Source organism: Plectropomus leopardus, chromosome 9, assembly GCF_008729295.1.
Source record: "Plectropomus leopardus isolate mb chromosome 9, YSFRI_Pleo_2.0, whole genome shotgun sequence".
Taxonomy (NCBI): Eukaryota; Metazoa; Chordata; class Actinopteri; order Perciformes; family Serranidae; genus Plectropomus; species Plectropomus leopardus.
In genome coordinates this window covers 94,481-109,915 of record NC_056471.1, presented here as the reverse complement: position 1 = coordinate 109,915, position 15,435 = coordinate 94,481, and the positions used below count along the sequence as shown (strand labels likewise).

General features: G+C 39.7%; 1 pseudogene; it reads right to left on the bottom strand.

Annotated features, from left to right (window-relative positions):
- Nucleotides 1–480: 480 nt before the first annotated feature.
- Nucleotides 481–11,469, bottom strand: LOC121948423 (annotated as a pseudogene).
- Nucleotides 11,470–15,435: the final 3,966 nt, after the last annotated feature.

Sequence of the window (15,435 nt, the reverse complement as noted above, 5' to 3'; positions counted from 1 at the left end):
GACATTTAGCCTACACTGTATTGTACAAGTATTGCACATTCTCATCCTTTTTAACAGAGCATGGCTGGGCAACAGCAGGACGGTCCCTCAACTTCCACTGCACAGATGGACACAGTGAGATGGATGTTCAGTAAACACCAGAGGTTCATTCTGTGGAATTCATGTGCAACTGTATAATTTAATGTTGTCTATGTGTTCCCAGTTACCAGTAAAAGAGATATAAAAAATACACTTGCTGAAAAAAATCCAGAAAACAGATAAAGAATTACAATACTTGGACCGCCAGATTAGGAGGGCCGATCTGGAAATTGAAATACTGGAGCACAAGTTAGAGGTGGGTGCATGGTCACAGATGAATTATGTTAACTATTGGAACATTAACTAAACTAGCTCTTTTATTTGCAGGAAATAAAGAAGACCAAATGAAATGTGTATTATGTCTTTATTTGACTGCTGTGGTGACTTAACGGTGACGGTGACTTAAACTCTGAAGTGATTATGGCATATGGTGTCTCTGACTGCTCTGCCGTCCTGGATAGCTGGCAGGTGGATGGGGTCATCATCTGGGTCTTCAATTTGTAGGGCAGGGTGTTGCTCTCCTCTAATAGTGGCAATATTATGAAGAACAACACATGCCACAATAATATCACAGGCCCTCTCAGGTGTCACCCTGAGGTGACGCAGGCACTGGAAATGGGCTTTCAGCAGGCCTATGGTCATCTCCACCCGGGTCTTGTCCTGCAGTGAGCCCGGTTGAAGTTCTGTTGGGGGCCTGGTTCAGGGTCAGGGTATGGGGTCATAAGCCTAGGTTGGCATGGGTAACTCCTGTCACCCAGCAGAAGGCCATCAAACTCTCCTGTAACATATAGTGGATACATTAGAGTATATTAAAGGAGGGAGACAAGTGAATTATATTTTGAAAATCTTTAGGCTGCTTACCACGTTGCAGTCTGTTGCTCAGGTTAGACTCACGATAAATCCTTGAGTCATGAACAGATCCAGGCCACTTGGCCTCCACATTGGAAATGATGTGTGCAGCATCACATACGATCTTGACAGTGCAGAGAATGACAGATGTTGAACTATGATGCAGTCTTTAACATTTTGAAACAGTAGTCAATCTACCTGTAGCCTACCTGCACATTTATGCTGTGAATGGACTTCCTATTCACATAATTGGCTTCATTATGTGAGGGAGCTGTGATGGGAATGTGTGTGCCATCTATGCAGCCAATCACACTGGGAAATCCTAAAAGAAATTAAAATTACTCATCCCAGTTTGAGGTTGCAGCACAATGTCATTAACTGAATATGATTCAAAATTAATTTAACAGATCTCTACATCATTCACCTGCAATCCTGTGGAACTCCTCCTTGATGGCTCTGACAGGTTTATGTCCAGGGAAAACAACAAAGATGTGTAAAAGTCGTTTCAGGGCCAGGCACACTTTTCTGACCGCCCTGCATACAGTTGCCTTGCTTAAATGCTCTGCATCTCCGACATTATACAAGAAACTGCCATTTGCAAAGAACCGCAGTGCAACACACAATATCTGATGGGATGTGAGAGCATGACTGCGGTTGGTAATGTTGCAAATGTAAGGACGGATTAGGTTGTGTATGTATAATATGGACTGTGATGTGAAACGGTACCGCTCAAAAAGATAACTGTCCGGAAATGTGAGAACATCTATCCGCGGTCTGAAAACAATCTCCTGACGAATATTTAGGCTTAATTCTCTGCGCAGTAATCCACTGCTCCTTCATCCACTGGATCATTAATGAAAGGGCATACCATTTTGACAGACTTCAGAACTATACTCCGACACTCGCCTACTGACTGAATGAATGAATGAGGAAATCAAATAGCGTATGTGGCTGAAAGAGGGCGGAGACAGAGAGAAACTCGAGGTTCATTGAGAAAAACCTGGTCCCGACCAGGTTAGGGTCATAGAGTCTGTTACTACGGTAACTGACCGAGAGCTTAAGTTACCCCTCTCTGTGAAACAAGCTAGAGTTACACTTCTTTCCCTGGTTTGAGTTACCTCCCTTTTTGAAACGGAAAACTCAGAGTTTCCCTCATTTCAGGGTTAACAGACTCAGAGTTTTCACTAAACCTGCTTTGTGAAATGGACCCCTGTTGTCTCCTCTGTAGATAACTTTTGATCTAATCTAGCACAATACCTCTGATGCCGAATGTTTCCAGTGTTTTATTAGTTTGTCATGGTTGATTGTGTCAAAGGCTTCTTAATGTCAATAAATATTCCAACAGCATATTTCTTTTGCTCAATAGCGTTTGTGATGTCTTCAATTGTTTCTATTATTGCTCATGATGTTGATCTATTTGGTCTGAAACCATATTGACTCTCGAAAAGTTTATTTATGTTTTACTATGAATGTATCCAGTCTATTGTTGAAGAGTTTTTCAAGTATTTTGGAAAATTATGGTAGCAAGGAGATAGGTCTGTAGTTGGTGAAATGACATTTGTTCCCAGTTTTGTACAGCGGAATGACTTTGGCCGTTTTCATATTGTTTGGAAATGAACCAGTTTGAAAGGATAAATTACAGATGTATGTTAATGGTTTTGAAATCCCTTCAAAGACCTCTTTCACTACTGTCATATTGATGTCATTATAATCAGTTGACTTTTTGTGTTTACAGTATTTAACGATGTCCAGTATTTTTTTTTCTCATCTACTGCTTTGAGAAATATGGAGTTGGGATATCTCTCTATCAAACCATCCATATTTATACCAACTGTCTCTGGATCAGAGAGTTTTTCTGTCGTACATTTGCAAAAAATTTATTAAAATTGTCAGCTACATCACTCTTATTAGAAATTACCTTATTCTTTTCAATAAAGTATTCTGGAAAGTCTATTTGTTTAGAACTACTTCTTATAATACTATTTAATATTCCCCATATTCCTTTAATATTGGTTTTGTTATCATTTAATATTCTACAATAATAGTCTTTGTTACTTGTCCTTATAATATGAGCTAACTTATTTTTATATCTTTTATATTTAGTTTTAGCATCTTTAGCTCTCAGTCTCATGAATTCTCTGTATAGTGTATTTTTCTTTTTGCAGGCATTTTGCAATCCCTTTGTGATACACGGACAGTTGCTATATTTCAGTTTTCTTTAATATTTTTTAATTGGGCAGTTTTTATCATAAAAATACTTAAATACATTCATCGCCATATATGAAAACTACATTCCATCCATTCTCTAAAAATATCAATGTTTGTACCTGGGGCCCTGTATATACAGCTAACACTTATTATCTTATCTTATTTTTGTCCCTACATATTTCAATGGTTACACATTCTATACAACCCCACAGTTTCCACTGACGGCTTTTGGTCAAGAGGATAACACTGTTACAGCATACCAAGGCCATAAAAGAACTGTAAATAAGTCAGTGTTGCACTTACTTTACTTCTGCTGCAGGTTAAACCAGTCAAGACAAGTCAAACAATCTTTCAGAAGTTCACAGCAATGAAACAATTGCCATAAAGCATCTGTGCAATCTAAAACACACATTCACAAAATCCACAAAGTTTTTGGGGATAATCCCCTGAATTTGTAGAAAATTGTTGACTTGAGAAGCTATCATGGAGGGAAATGATTCATGCTTAACAAGAACTACTTGGATCCTTAAAAATAAATACATTTTCCTTTCAATTGACCTATTTAATACAAATTTGTCACACAAATCAGTAAAACTTACTAATAACAAAACACAAATTATAGTGGACATAGACCAGAGAACTGTAAAGGGACAGAGCAGGAAGCCTCAGATGGATGGCCCGGGGACAGGGCAAATCTGGAGGTGGACCAGGAGACCACTGTAGATGGGCAGGGACTTGAGACCCAACACAACTGGCCTCAGGTCATGAGAGAGCAGGAGGCTAGCGAGCTAAATGCTGGGGACCTGGGACTGAGGTTTGAGCTGGCTGCTGCAAGGATGTGTGCAGTACTTCACACATGACCTAACAGTCAGGCTGGACCTCCGAGGATTCCCCAGGGTGGATCCCCAAAAAGTGGTTTGTTGGCTGGAGTTGTCTCTGGATGTGAATGCTGCAGCTTCAGGAAACCAAGGTGAACAGACAGAGTGGGGTGCAAACTGAAGGCTGAGGGGAAAGTTTACTGAGCAGGTTCCTAAGCAACTGGACCTCCCATGAACAACATCCAGGTGGGGAACAATGTAGTTCACCAGTGATTTCTCCTTAAAATGCAGCTGCTGAACACTGATTACTCACAGGAGTTGAGCATGTTGAAGTGGATGAGAGGCAGTGAGTTTTTCCAGTCTGTTCAAACTCAAAACCTCTCCTAGAAAAAAGGTGCCGTTCTGCTGGCTCTAGGTTTGGTCAGTTTGCTCTGTTATTTCAGGATGAGGACACAAATGCAGACCTCAGGCAGGTAAGTGAACTGAAACAAAAGTGAGCTTTAATGTTGATATTTTCCCCAAAAAACAGCAAGAAAAAAAAACTTCAAAGAAGTACTGGTAGTAAACAAGTTGCCATTACTGCAGTAGCATCTCTTTCCCATGCGCATTTGAATGCAAACTGTACTGAGAAGTGTACAGTTTTCTACGTTTACCTTTACATTCTGTGTAAAATTACTAGTGCTGGGCCGTTAACGGTGTTAACGTGCTGCGTTAACGCGGGATTCTTATCGCGCGATAAGCAAATTATCGCGCGATAAACTATTCACTAAGTTGGGTCTATACAGTGAGCAAGGCACCAATTTCACTTTGTTGTTTAAGCGCGGATGTATACCTGGTCGAATTACGCGGAGGGGGCGTGAACAAGGCGGAAGCTGGTCTGCCTGAGTGACTGGAGTGATTGGCTCAAGCCGTGTCACAAAGCTGCTGACTGTTAATGGTCTTCTTCATGACCTCTAATGTAGGCCCACAGTTCAGTTAGGGTCATGTTATCAGAGGCTGCGCCCTCTGCTGTTCATTCCAGTTAGCAGGAAAAAGCTTTTTCCACATGGAGACAGAACCTGTGTTCCTAAATGTCTGTGTTTAACAAAATAAAAAAAAGTTAAACACCAAAGTAAATCTTATGGAACATTATTTTTCTTTACCAAATATTATAGTGGAACAGCTTTCTCAAGCAGTTTGTGATGCATTTTCATCATTTAGATAGATAGATATTATTTTGAATGTCTTTGGCAAAATTTAAATCTATAATTTTAATCTAGATTAATCTAGATTAACTACAGGATTGCAGTGAGATTAATCTAGATTAAAAAAATTAATCTATGCCCAGCACTAAAAATTACTTTTAAAAACAATGTCTAGGAGTTAGAGAAGAACCTGATTTAAACCTGAATGTTTCATAAAATTAATTTGAGAATGTTGGGGGGTACAAATGCTCATAAGGCCCAGCATTGCTCCACAGTGTCCTTCTTTGGCAGCAACTGAGCTGGGCCCCTGATGGCTATTGTTGTCAGCAGGTAGCTGGACAGTAACATCCAACATGTGATTCGCTGCTGGCTGGTGTCAGATTGAAAGGCTGCAGGTAACAGCATACTATACAGAGCAGCAAGGTCCCTATTTCATGTGCTTTAGGGCCCTTATAAAAGTTATTTCAACATAGTACAACCATAAAAGCAATGTAATATTCTTTTATATTTAAATATAAAAATAAGTGCAGGAAAGGAGTCAGTCCCCTACATATAGGCTCTTAATCAAGCCAGGCTCCTCCTCACACCTACTCTTCCAACACGTTTTCATTTCAAGTTGTCACATGTTCCCGTTTTGCAGTGGACCTCTATATATTACGCCCCAGGTATCCTTCAGCGTCTACTGTTGATGTTCCGGGATGCCGCTACCATGTCGTCAATAAATGTTCATGCTGACAGATATGGTTAGGATTAGGGGAAGGAGGCACATGGTAAGGTGAAGAAAAAACATTACATTCAGAGGGGAACACTGGACTCCTGCACGAAAGTCTGGCATTTGTTGGACCCATCCACCACCCCTCCCATCCACCCTACAGGCACCCCATGCTTCTAAATCATGTTGTTACCATCAGCATTTAAAGCTGACCCTGTCAAGCAGTGTATCCTGAAGACATGAAAGGCTCTTTCCAGCCACGTTCTCAACTGACTCCACGTGTTCAAGTATCATTCTGCCTTTATAAAAGGCCAGAAGGGTCACATTTGTTTTATTTTTATTTTTAATTTAACCTGAAAAAAACTCTTGAGATTAAAAATCTTTCTCAAGAGTGTCCAGGCTGAGACAGGCAGACACACAGAAAAAAAAAACTAAATCTAAATATACTACTCCTAAACAAACAATACAAAACACGTATGTATGTCAATATTCCTATAAGTGACACACAAAAACAACAAATATCAAAACACCAGTGAAGATACACTCTGACATAAGCATGTAGAAGATGGGTCCTGCAGCAGAGCTTTGGAACAGCCTGGAGAAACCAATGAATGCAGCTTTAAGTCTGTCTGCAGAAGATTCCACATATACAGAGCTGCATAATATAAAATATAGCATATAGTATATAAATATGCTGGAAGTAGGCCAAGAACAGCTTTGTAAATAAGACAATGCCGAGCAAAAGTCTATGCAGTTTTTAAGAGAGACACCCAACCAGAGCATACAATGCCCCTCAGCTTCCCTGGCGTTTGAGGCATTAAAAACGCTGCTCCAAGCGTCACCAGGCATGTATAAATGCCATCTTAATGGCCATCAGGCGTTTCAAACAGGTGTGATGCCTCCAGCTGTTCATAAAAGCCACAAGGCATTTTTTTAGGTAGCTTTTCCCCCTTTCACAGCCAGTAAATTTGAACTCTTGCCAACCAATCAGTAAGAAAAAGGGTAGGCCGCACTAATCAAGCAGTGATCTCCTCGCTGTTTGTTTGGGTCTTCTCATTATAACACCACGTGCACTCTGTCATTTTAGTGTTTATTTATTATTTAATTACTCACATATGAATGTAGTTCAAATATGTGAATTGATCAAAGCAGTTTTTCGTGCCTGCTGTCTGAGATAAACCATCTTTCCTGCTGTAACTCTAACATTCCTGAGGGGGGATGCAGAGGAGGATTTACATTATGTTTATATATTTCATTTTTGGTTTTGTAGATAATATTTGATGTTAGAGTGCTTTGGGTATTGTAAAAGGTATTGTAAATCACTTTAATTAGGATAAACCCTGTAAAGCCAAAATATAAAAAACAGGAGAAAACATTTTTTTCACCATCTGGATGTTGTTTCAATTGGGCCCAGTTGAGACCAAATTTCTGTACTTATCCATGACTCCTTCTGCTGAAGCACAACCTTTCTATGATAAAGAAGCACATTTCAACATCAGGAAAAGTTGTGTGGGGTTTGGACTGTTTGCAGCAGACTGCGAGAGGATCCCCAGCAATGGCATATGTGATGCCCACTAATGTGTGCCCACATGTGTGTGTATTTTTTATTTTTATGTGGGTCTTTTGCTGTGGTGTGTTTGTAATATTATTGTTTGTTAAAATATCTGTAATAGTACAACAGTGTGGTTTACAAATGTGGGAAATGGTCATGTAGTGACAGTCCTTCAGCCAGTAGGAGGCACTGTGAGGTTGTGGTTTACCTGCCGCTCCAAGCTTGTCACTCTCATAGCTGCGTGATCCAGTGAAAAAGAAGCCATGTCTCCTGTGTCATCCTTTCTTCTTTGTCATTTCAGGAACGAAATAAGCTCAGAACTAAGTGAAAGTTGTTCAATAGGCTTGTAGTGTTCTGTGGTAGTTTTCGCTAAGGCACAGTCAGCTATGATGAACATTAGAGTACTTAATCCTGTGTTTATGAGACTGCATGCCTGTCAAGAGTAGTTAAAATGGTGGCGCCGAACTCAGGAACTGTTTAGCAGACAGATAAAGTTGTACGTGTTGGTGTGGGCTCCATTCTTTTGATGTAAGGGGTTTTTTTTAATTTAAGAACTGGCTGCATGATATATTTCATATAGTGACAGTGACTTTAAGGGATATTGCAACAAATTTGTTTATTTTAAAAAGGAAACTGCTTATGAGAGAAATGCATGTTTTTTGGACTTTTGAATATGTCTTAACAGACAATAAGAAAATACAGTGATCTGCTGGTTAAATACAAAAATGGACAATGCATACAGACAGTAAATGACATGAGATGTTTGATAAATATAGCTGCGTGATCCAGTGAAGAAGAAGCCACGTCTCCTGTGTCATCGTTTCTTCTTTGTCATTTCAGCTACATATAGCTGTCCACGGGAGCCACAGCCCGGTACCCGTTACAGTTCACCAAGCAGCCAGTCAGACCAGAGAAACGAAACGAAGAGAGGGAGGAGAGCTGGCATCAAGGCAAGGTTGACCCGACTTGGACCAACAGCTTCTCCTCTACCAAGTCTTCCTCTAGCTATTGTCCAGTCACACGAAAGTGGAGTGGATGAGATGCGACTGGGGCTCACTCAGCCACAGGAAATCAGAGAATGCTCTGCGCACATCTTCACGGAGACATCGTTAACCCCTAACATCCCAGATCGAGCTGTTGCACGAGAGGGCAGACCTTGTGGGGAGCCATAAGGTTAAGACTGTGATGCAAATTCAAAGTATACACTGCAGGGGTTGGGTGCCATCAGTGGTGGCATGTCTGAGTGACCTGATGGAATTTTCATAGCAGCTGGTGATTTTAATCAGCTCCTGTAACCCCAGAGATGTAACAGGATCAAGGAAAAATGTCATTTCGTTTTTTAAACATTGTTTTAAAAACGATAAATGATGATAAATCTACCTTCTATTTCTTGTCACATTGTTGTAAAAAATACACAGAACAACTAAAGGTTAATTTGCAGGGTTAAAAATCATAACAGTATATATAGGAAACAAGAACCACAAATAGTCACATTTTTATGAATAGTGATTTATTAGTAATAATATATATATTTTAAAGATACTGTTGTATTTATAAAACTGAATTTTGCTTTTGACCCAGGGTTCCACCATTTTCATTTACAATCATAGTCTCTGAGACAGTTGTTTTTCTCTGAAAAGCGAAGAAAAAATTTACACTTACTGCTACACTACTGTGTAATAACCACAGTAATGTGTGGAGAGAAACAGCATTATCAGTGATATCCGAACTACAAAAATCTGTACTGGACCAGTAAAATTCTTTTTCAGCCAGAGACCACTCTGTCAGTGACCTTCTGTGTCTACTCATAACATTTTAGGTATCCTTCTTTGTCAGTTGTGTACGATTAGAGATGCCATTACCATGGTACTGTGCATTCACACATGAAACCGTCCAGCCCTCTCTCCCTCCATCTTATAATCACTTTCCATGTTGGACAGCATCATTAACATTTGCAAACAGTTTTGTCTTGCCACATTTTTTAGCCGACGCTGTCCAGCCGCATTCCAGGTGGACATGGAAGGTGGCTTTTTGTGTCAAGCCTTTATGCTGAAAGCACTGACAGAGCGGATATATTTGACAACTATGGAATGAGAACGGCTGGTGTGTGTGTGTGTGCGAGTGTATGTATGTCTAGACTCAGCTGAAGTTCTGGTTTTGTTTTTGTGTGTGTGTGTGTCTTGGAGGACCATAATGGAAATAAGCCTGTCGGGCTTTATTGTGTATTATCCATGATGATTGTAACTACTGCTTTTCATAGTTATTCACTATTCTAAATCATTGTATAAATTCAGGTAATCAGTCTGGAGCATGACATCACAGCACATGATATAACTTTAGCAGATCTTTGACAAAGAAGCGTGAACACTAGTAAGCTTGTCCTCTGTGCAAGATGGCAGCACTTGACATTTCCCTCTTGTGAGTGTGGGGCTGCAGGATTTGGCCAGGGAGTGGAACCATATGTCCTGCCAGGATAAGGCCTCCATCGTGGCCACATGAGAGCTGCTTCACTCACTGCCAAACCCACAGTTCACACACAGTAAACATGCTCAGCACCATGAGTGCAGCAACTGATTATAAGACAGAGGGTGAAGTGACCTAAAAAGCTAAAATGTCCTCAATTCTTGCAGTCGTTGTAAAATTGACCCATTTGTGGTGAAAGTAAATATTTGCGAGCATTTATATATATATCATCATGGTTTGGAGTCACAGCCAGAAAAAAATTGTTTTGCAGTGACTGTCTGTAGGTCTTATGGTGTTTCATTTGAATGATGAAGAAAGCTCACGCCTGGCAGGTCCTGAGTGCTTTATAAAAGCACTATGATTCTTTTAATGAGCTCATATCAATGAGGACATAGGAATGAATTTCTCACTGCAGTCCTTGACTGAAAACATCTAAAAAGTCTGAGCTGTCAGAATTAGTCTACTGTCTCATTTACAAGATGGAATATTATCCTGTAGAAATTAGTTTCACTTAATGCGAAAGCACATTTCCATATTGATTAGTCAAACTTTATGATTTCCACTCAGGCTCTCCTGTTTATGGATGCTCAGAATGCTCCCTGGTCCCTTGCATCACTGGTTGTATAACTTCCCATTACTAATTCCTATTGATAATGGGAATCAATCACTCTATGATCTGCTATAAACAAACAGACAGCAATGAAAATGAATATAATAGCAGGGTGCTTTGCAGAGGAAGTGGGGTCAGAAAGCAGACGTTTCACTTGTGATAGATGTGAACTCTGTCCCAAACTTTCCAAAGCACAGCAAAGTTTGTTCTGTTAAATTTAGTATGGAATCAAAACCTTTTTTTTTTGCTCCTTGGGGCTGGGTCATACCCGCAGGTTAATCAATACAATCTGCACTAAAACTTTTTTGTATTAACTTCAACTAAGCACATTTGCACTGTTGACCATTACCAAACCGTCTTGTCAGTGGTCTCAGTGCTGGAGAGTCTAAATCAGAGAAGCTTGTACACTGCACACACAATTATTAGGCAAATTAGTATTTTGACCTTATTATTTTACATAGTAATATGTAACAACATACATATTTACCAAACCATACAAAAGCACCAAGATTGGGCCAAGAAATACCTGAAAACAGATTTTTAAAAAGATTTTATGGACAGATGAAATGAGTGTGACTCTGCATGGACCAGATAGATGGGCATGGGGCTTGACTAATAAATACTGGGCACCTCTTTAAGGCAGGCAACAGCAAGCTGGATCTGGAACTGGTATGGACCATCACTATTAAAGATAAGCTACCTTTTTGGGATGAAGATGGACTGAAAATCAACTCCTAAACCTACTGCCAATTCCTGGAAGATACTTTCTCCTATCAGTACAGGAAGAAGTCTTCAGCATTCAAGAAGATAATGATCTTTATGGAGGATATTAATAAAAAAGCATTTATCTGGAAGGAGTGGGTTGAAAGAGGCATCCTTGTGTTGGAGAATTTATACAATACTAATATACTTGAATCATTCGATGACTTGAAATTACAATATGACTTACCAAACTCACAATTCTGGAGGTTCTTCAGGTACTGGGACAGGGTCATGAAACAGCTAAATATTATAGGATGCTGATGGAATATGAAGGGGATGGAGGTGTCTCAGCCCTTAGGCTAGCCTGGGAAAGGGATCGAGGGGCATCATTTAATGAACAAGAATGGGCTAATATTTGTAGGAACTCACAGGTAATGTGAAGGGATTTGAAGGTGAGGCTTATCCAGTTCAAAATTCTACATAGATTTTATTGGACTCCTAATTGGCTTCTCAGACTTTGCTTAAAGGACTTGGCTATTAGTTGGAAATGCTGCATGGGTGAAGGTACACTGGTACATGTGCTATGGTCATGCCCCAAGATTAATCAATATTGGTTGAAAATCCACAGTTACATTGTCAATGTCATTAAAAGACAATTTGTATTCTGTCCCAAGTTATAAATACGAGGAGACTGCAAAGCATTGTCTGCCTTTTCACAACCACTGAAATATTGGACGCAGACGGCAATTATGATCAGTCGACACATCATCCTCAGGAACTGGAAGAAACCTGGAGAACCTCCTTTTCAGTAGTGGATGACAGAACTGGGCAAAGTAGCTGCATATGAACGGATGTCATGTAGGATGCAGGACAAAATAGAAAAATATCTCCTGAAATGGGGCATGTACCTTGACAGCATACAGAGGTCAATGTAAAGATGAAATCAGGTTAAGTCTCTTTTATCAAGACACATAGTTTGTGTAGTTAGTTAGAATTATTATTTGTATTTTTTCAATTAATTTATTCTAAAAAAATACAAATAATAATTCTAACTAACTACACAAACTATGTGTCTTGAATTCACAGTGAAAACATTTTGATTCACACTACGAGTTTTGGGCAGCACGGTGGCTTTGTGGTTAGCACTGTTGCCTCACAGCAAGAGGGTCCCTGGTTTGAATCCCGGTTGGATCCGGTTCAGTCCGGGCGGAGGCCCTTCTGTGCAGAGTTTGCATGTTCTCCCCGTGTCTGCGTGGGTTCTCTCCGGGGTCTCCGGTGGTTGGTATGGTTGTCTGTCTATATGTGTCTGCCCTGCGATGGTCTGGCGAACTGTCCAGGGTGTACCCCGCCTTCCACCCGATGACAGCTGGGATTGGCTCCAGGCCCCCCGCGACCCTTACGAGGACAAGCGGTTACAGAAAATGACTGACTGACTGACTATTTATTTATTTTTATTTTTAAAATGTTATTTTTGGGAGCATTTAATGTAATTGATCCCTTGATCTTATTAATAAGGTGTTTCCTAAGGTGTCCATCCGTATTGTTTTTCTGTTAACAGAGTGAGAAATAAGTCATATGGTAGAAGGTTGACCCCTCTTAGTTTATGGGCGGGATGTGTGGTGTTTTTTTTTTTTTTTCTCTTTTGTTGTTGTGATTTTTTTGGATGCTGTATATATTACAATGTATTCTGAGGACTATAGTATGTTTAATTTCAATATAGGAAAAATAAAAATTGCCAGTCATAAAAAAAAAAAAAAAAAAAAAAATTTCATTGTTATTTTGAGTTACTTGTGTGTTTCACCTTGCTCAAACAACTGAGGCAGAACAATGAGTTAGGAAGAATTATTTTTTTTAATTTAGCTGCCTAATGATTGTGGGCACCTATATTTTCCCCCAAGAGGTTTAAAACATACTTTTGTTAAACATTCAGAGTGACTGAGAACATTTTATTTGTTCAACAATAAAATTAATCCTGGGGAATTCAATTTGCCAAGTGATTGTGCACACAGTTTTGTGTATATGTTGTGGTATATGTGGCTCCACATGAGATTTGGTTTGTAGACAGTTGTTTACCAGCAGTGGATTGTACTTAACCCTTTCATTTTCAGGCCAACTGTTTGATAGAGCACATTTTTAGTCATTATATCTTAATGAAAAATATGTTGAACTGAACTGTACCTGACTGAGTTATCTCAATCATTCAGTTTAGGTTTATTATGCTAGAAAAATCCATTAGATGCCGATATGTCTTCAGACAGTCTGCCCTATAAGCTTGCCTCCTGCAGGAAATTAGTAACAAGAAAATCACACCAAACATGACAAATCTGTGTGGTGGGGTTTTGAAAGGTCAGTATTGTGCCCTCCAGGCATTTATGTTCCTAAGAGTGAGTTTCTGTTTAATGGTACTGCCCTATGATGCAACCTACCGTCTGGACAGGAAGTAGGAAACATAAACAACATGTGGGACCCAAGCATGGATGTATTATAAGCAAGTCTGGATACAGCCGTGGGGGCGGGGCCTCATTCATTCCTATGAAAGCTGCTCAGTGGCGCATGAAGCAGAGAAAACTCTTTTTCTGGGTTTAGAAAAGTGTAAAATACCCGGATCTACTGGCCCATAGAGCATCCTTAAAAGTGATTAACGACAGCCGAACGCGGCCGAGTGTACCTGAGCATTGACTCCGACTCACTGGCTCGCTCACACAGATGACCCGAGTGCTCGAAGCGAACAACGCCGGTGCACGAGCATTCCTCTCGTAGTAGCTTAGCTTATTAGCAACAGCAGCTAATCTGCAGTATAACGACAGCGGTGCTGTCGGTTTTAATATTTACGTGATTATCAGATAATAGTATATCTAGCTCTCTTTACACATACACACACACACACACACACACACACACACATACATACACATATACATACCACTCATCAGGGAATTATATCGTAATCTCAACCGGAGAAATCAAATTAACAAAATCAGAATGTGTTGTGCCCACCCATAAAAGGTAATAAAAGGTGGTGCCTTGTAATATTGCCCCGTGTTGTATTACACAGCTCAACTTTAAAAAATACTGCATTCAGTACCTTTTAGTAACTGTCACTAGTGCTCCGTGCTGCTCATTGATAACCGGTAGCTTGAATACAGACTGTATATACGGTCTCTGATACAGACACGGTAAGACTACATATTACAGGCTTTACAGCCAACAGCGCATGGATGTGTTGTAAAATGGTAAAATAATGAATTGTGATTAAAAAATGATGAATTACAGCAAAAATATCCATTACTATAGCCGGTACAAAGCCTGTGTTGTGTCAGAAACTCGCAGCACACTCGAAATTCGAAAGCGCATGTAACTCAGAGTTCACATGCTCTGGAGACTGAAGCAGGGAGGGTTAACATATGGCCGACTGTGTGCTGTATTGGCATTGTTGTATACCCTCCAGCATGTTTTATAGTGAGCATTGGATGCTATCTTTAAAGTAGCTCTTGTGTTTAATTATTTATTATTATTATTGTAACAAAGCAACATTTGAAGTGGTTTGCATCTTCAAATAGTCATGGGATGTAGACTTGATCTGGTCTGTTTAAAGAGGACCCATCATGCTCAATTCAGGTTCATAATTGTTCTTGTGGAAATCTAAAAAACATGTTCACAAAAATTATGATGACTTGGACTTTCAAATTAAAGTGAAAGCCAATTGAGAACAGTGGGAAGTCTATAATCTATCAACAGACTATTAGTAAGCATTAGTCACTAAGCATTTATAGACATGTGCAGGGATATTAAAGTAAAAATCAGCTGAGAACAGTAGAAAGTATATAAAAAAAGTTTTGCACAACTGACCAGTAATGCTGCAAAGTACAGTAACAGAAACTAAATGTAGGCTGCATATCAGAGAAGAAAGGCATGTTTATTTGAACAAACAAAACTTTTTCAGTAGGTAGCTCTACAATAAGGGGGATGAGCTTATTTATGGTACAAGTTAATCATCACCAACAGCAAAAAATGGAAAGATCCTAGTCTTTTCTGTGGTAAGCATTCCTTATGTCCTTTAAAACCATGTTTATATCTTTCTAACCAGTAGGTCCATCCTATGAAGCATAGCTGTTTTTTTAAGGTTTTCTCAGATCTATTCCCTTGCATATGCCAAATTTCCCTCGTGTGTCTGCCTTGCTCTCTCAATGTGCTGAGTGTTCTGGACACTGTGTTGAACTGTATGATTGGAGCCATCTAGTAGTGGTTTATATAAACCG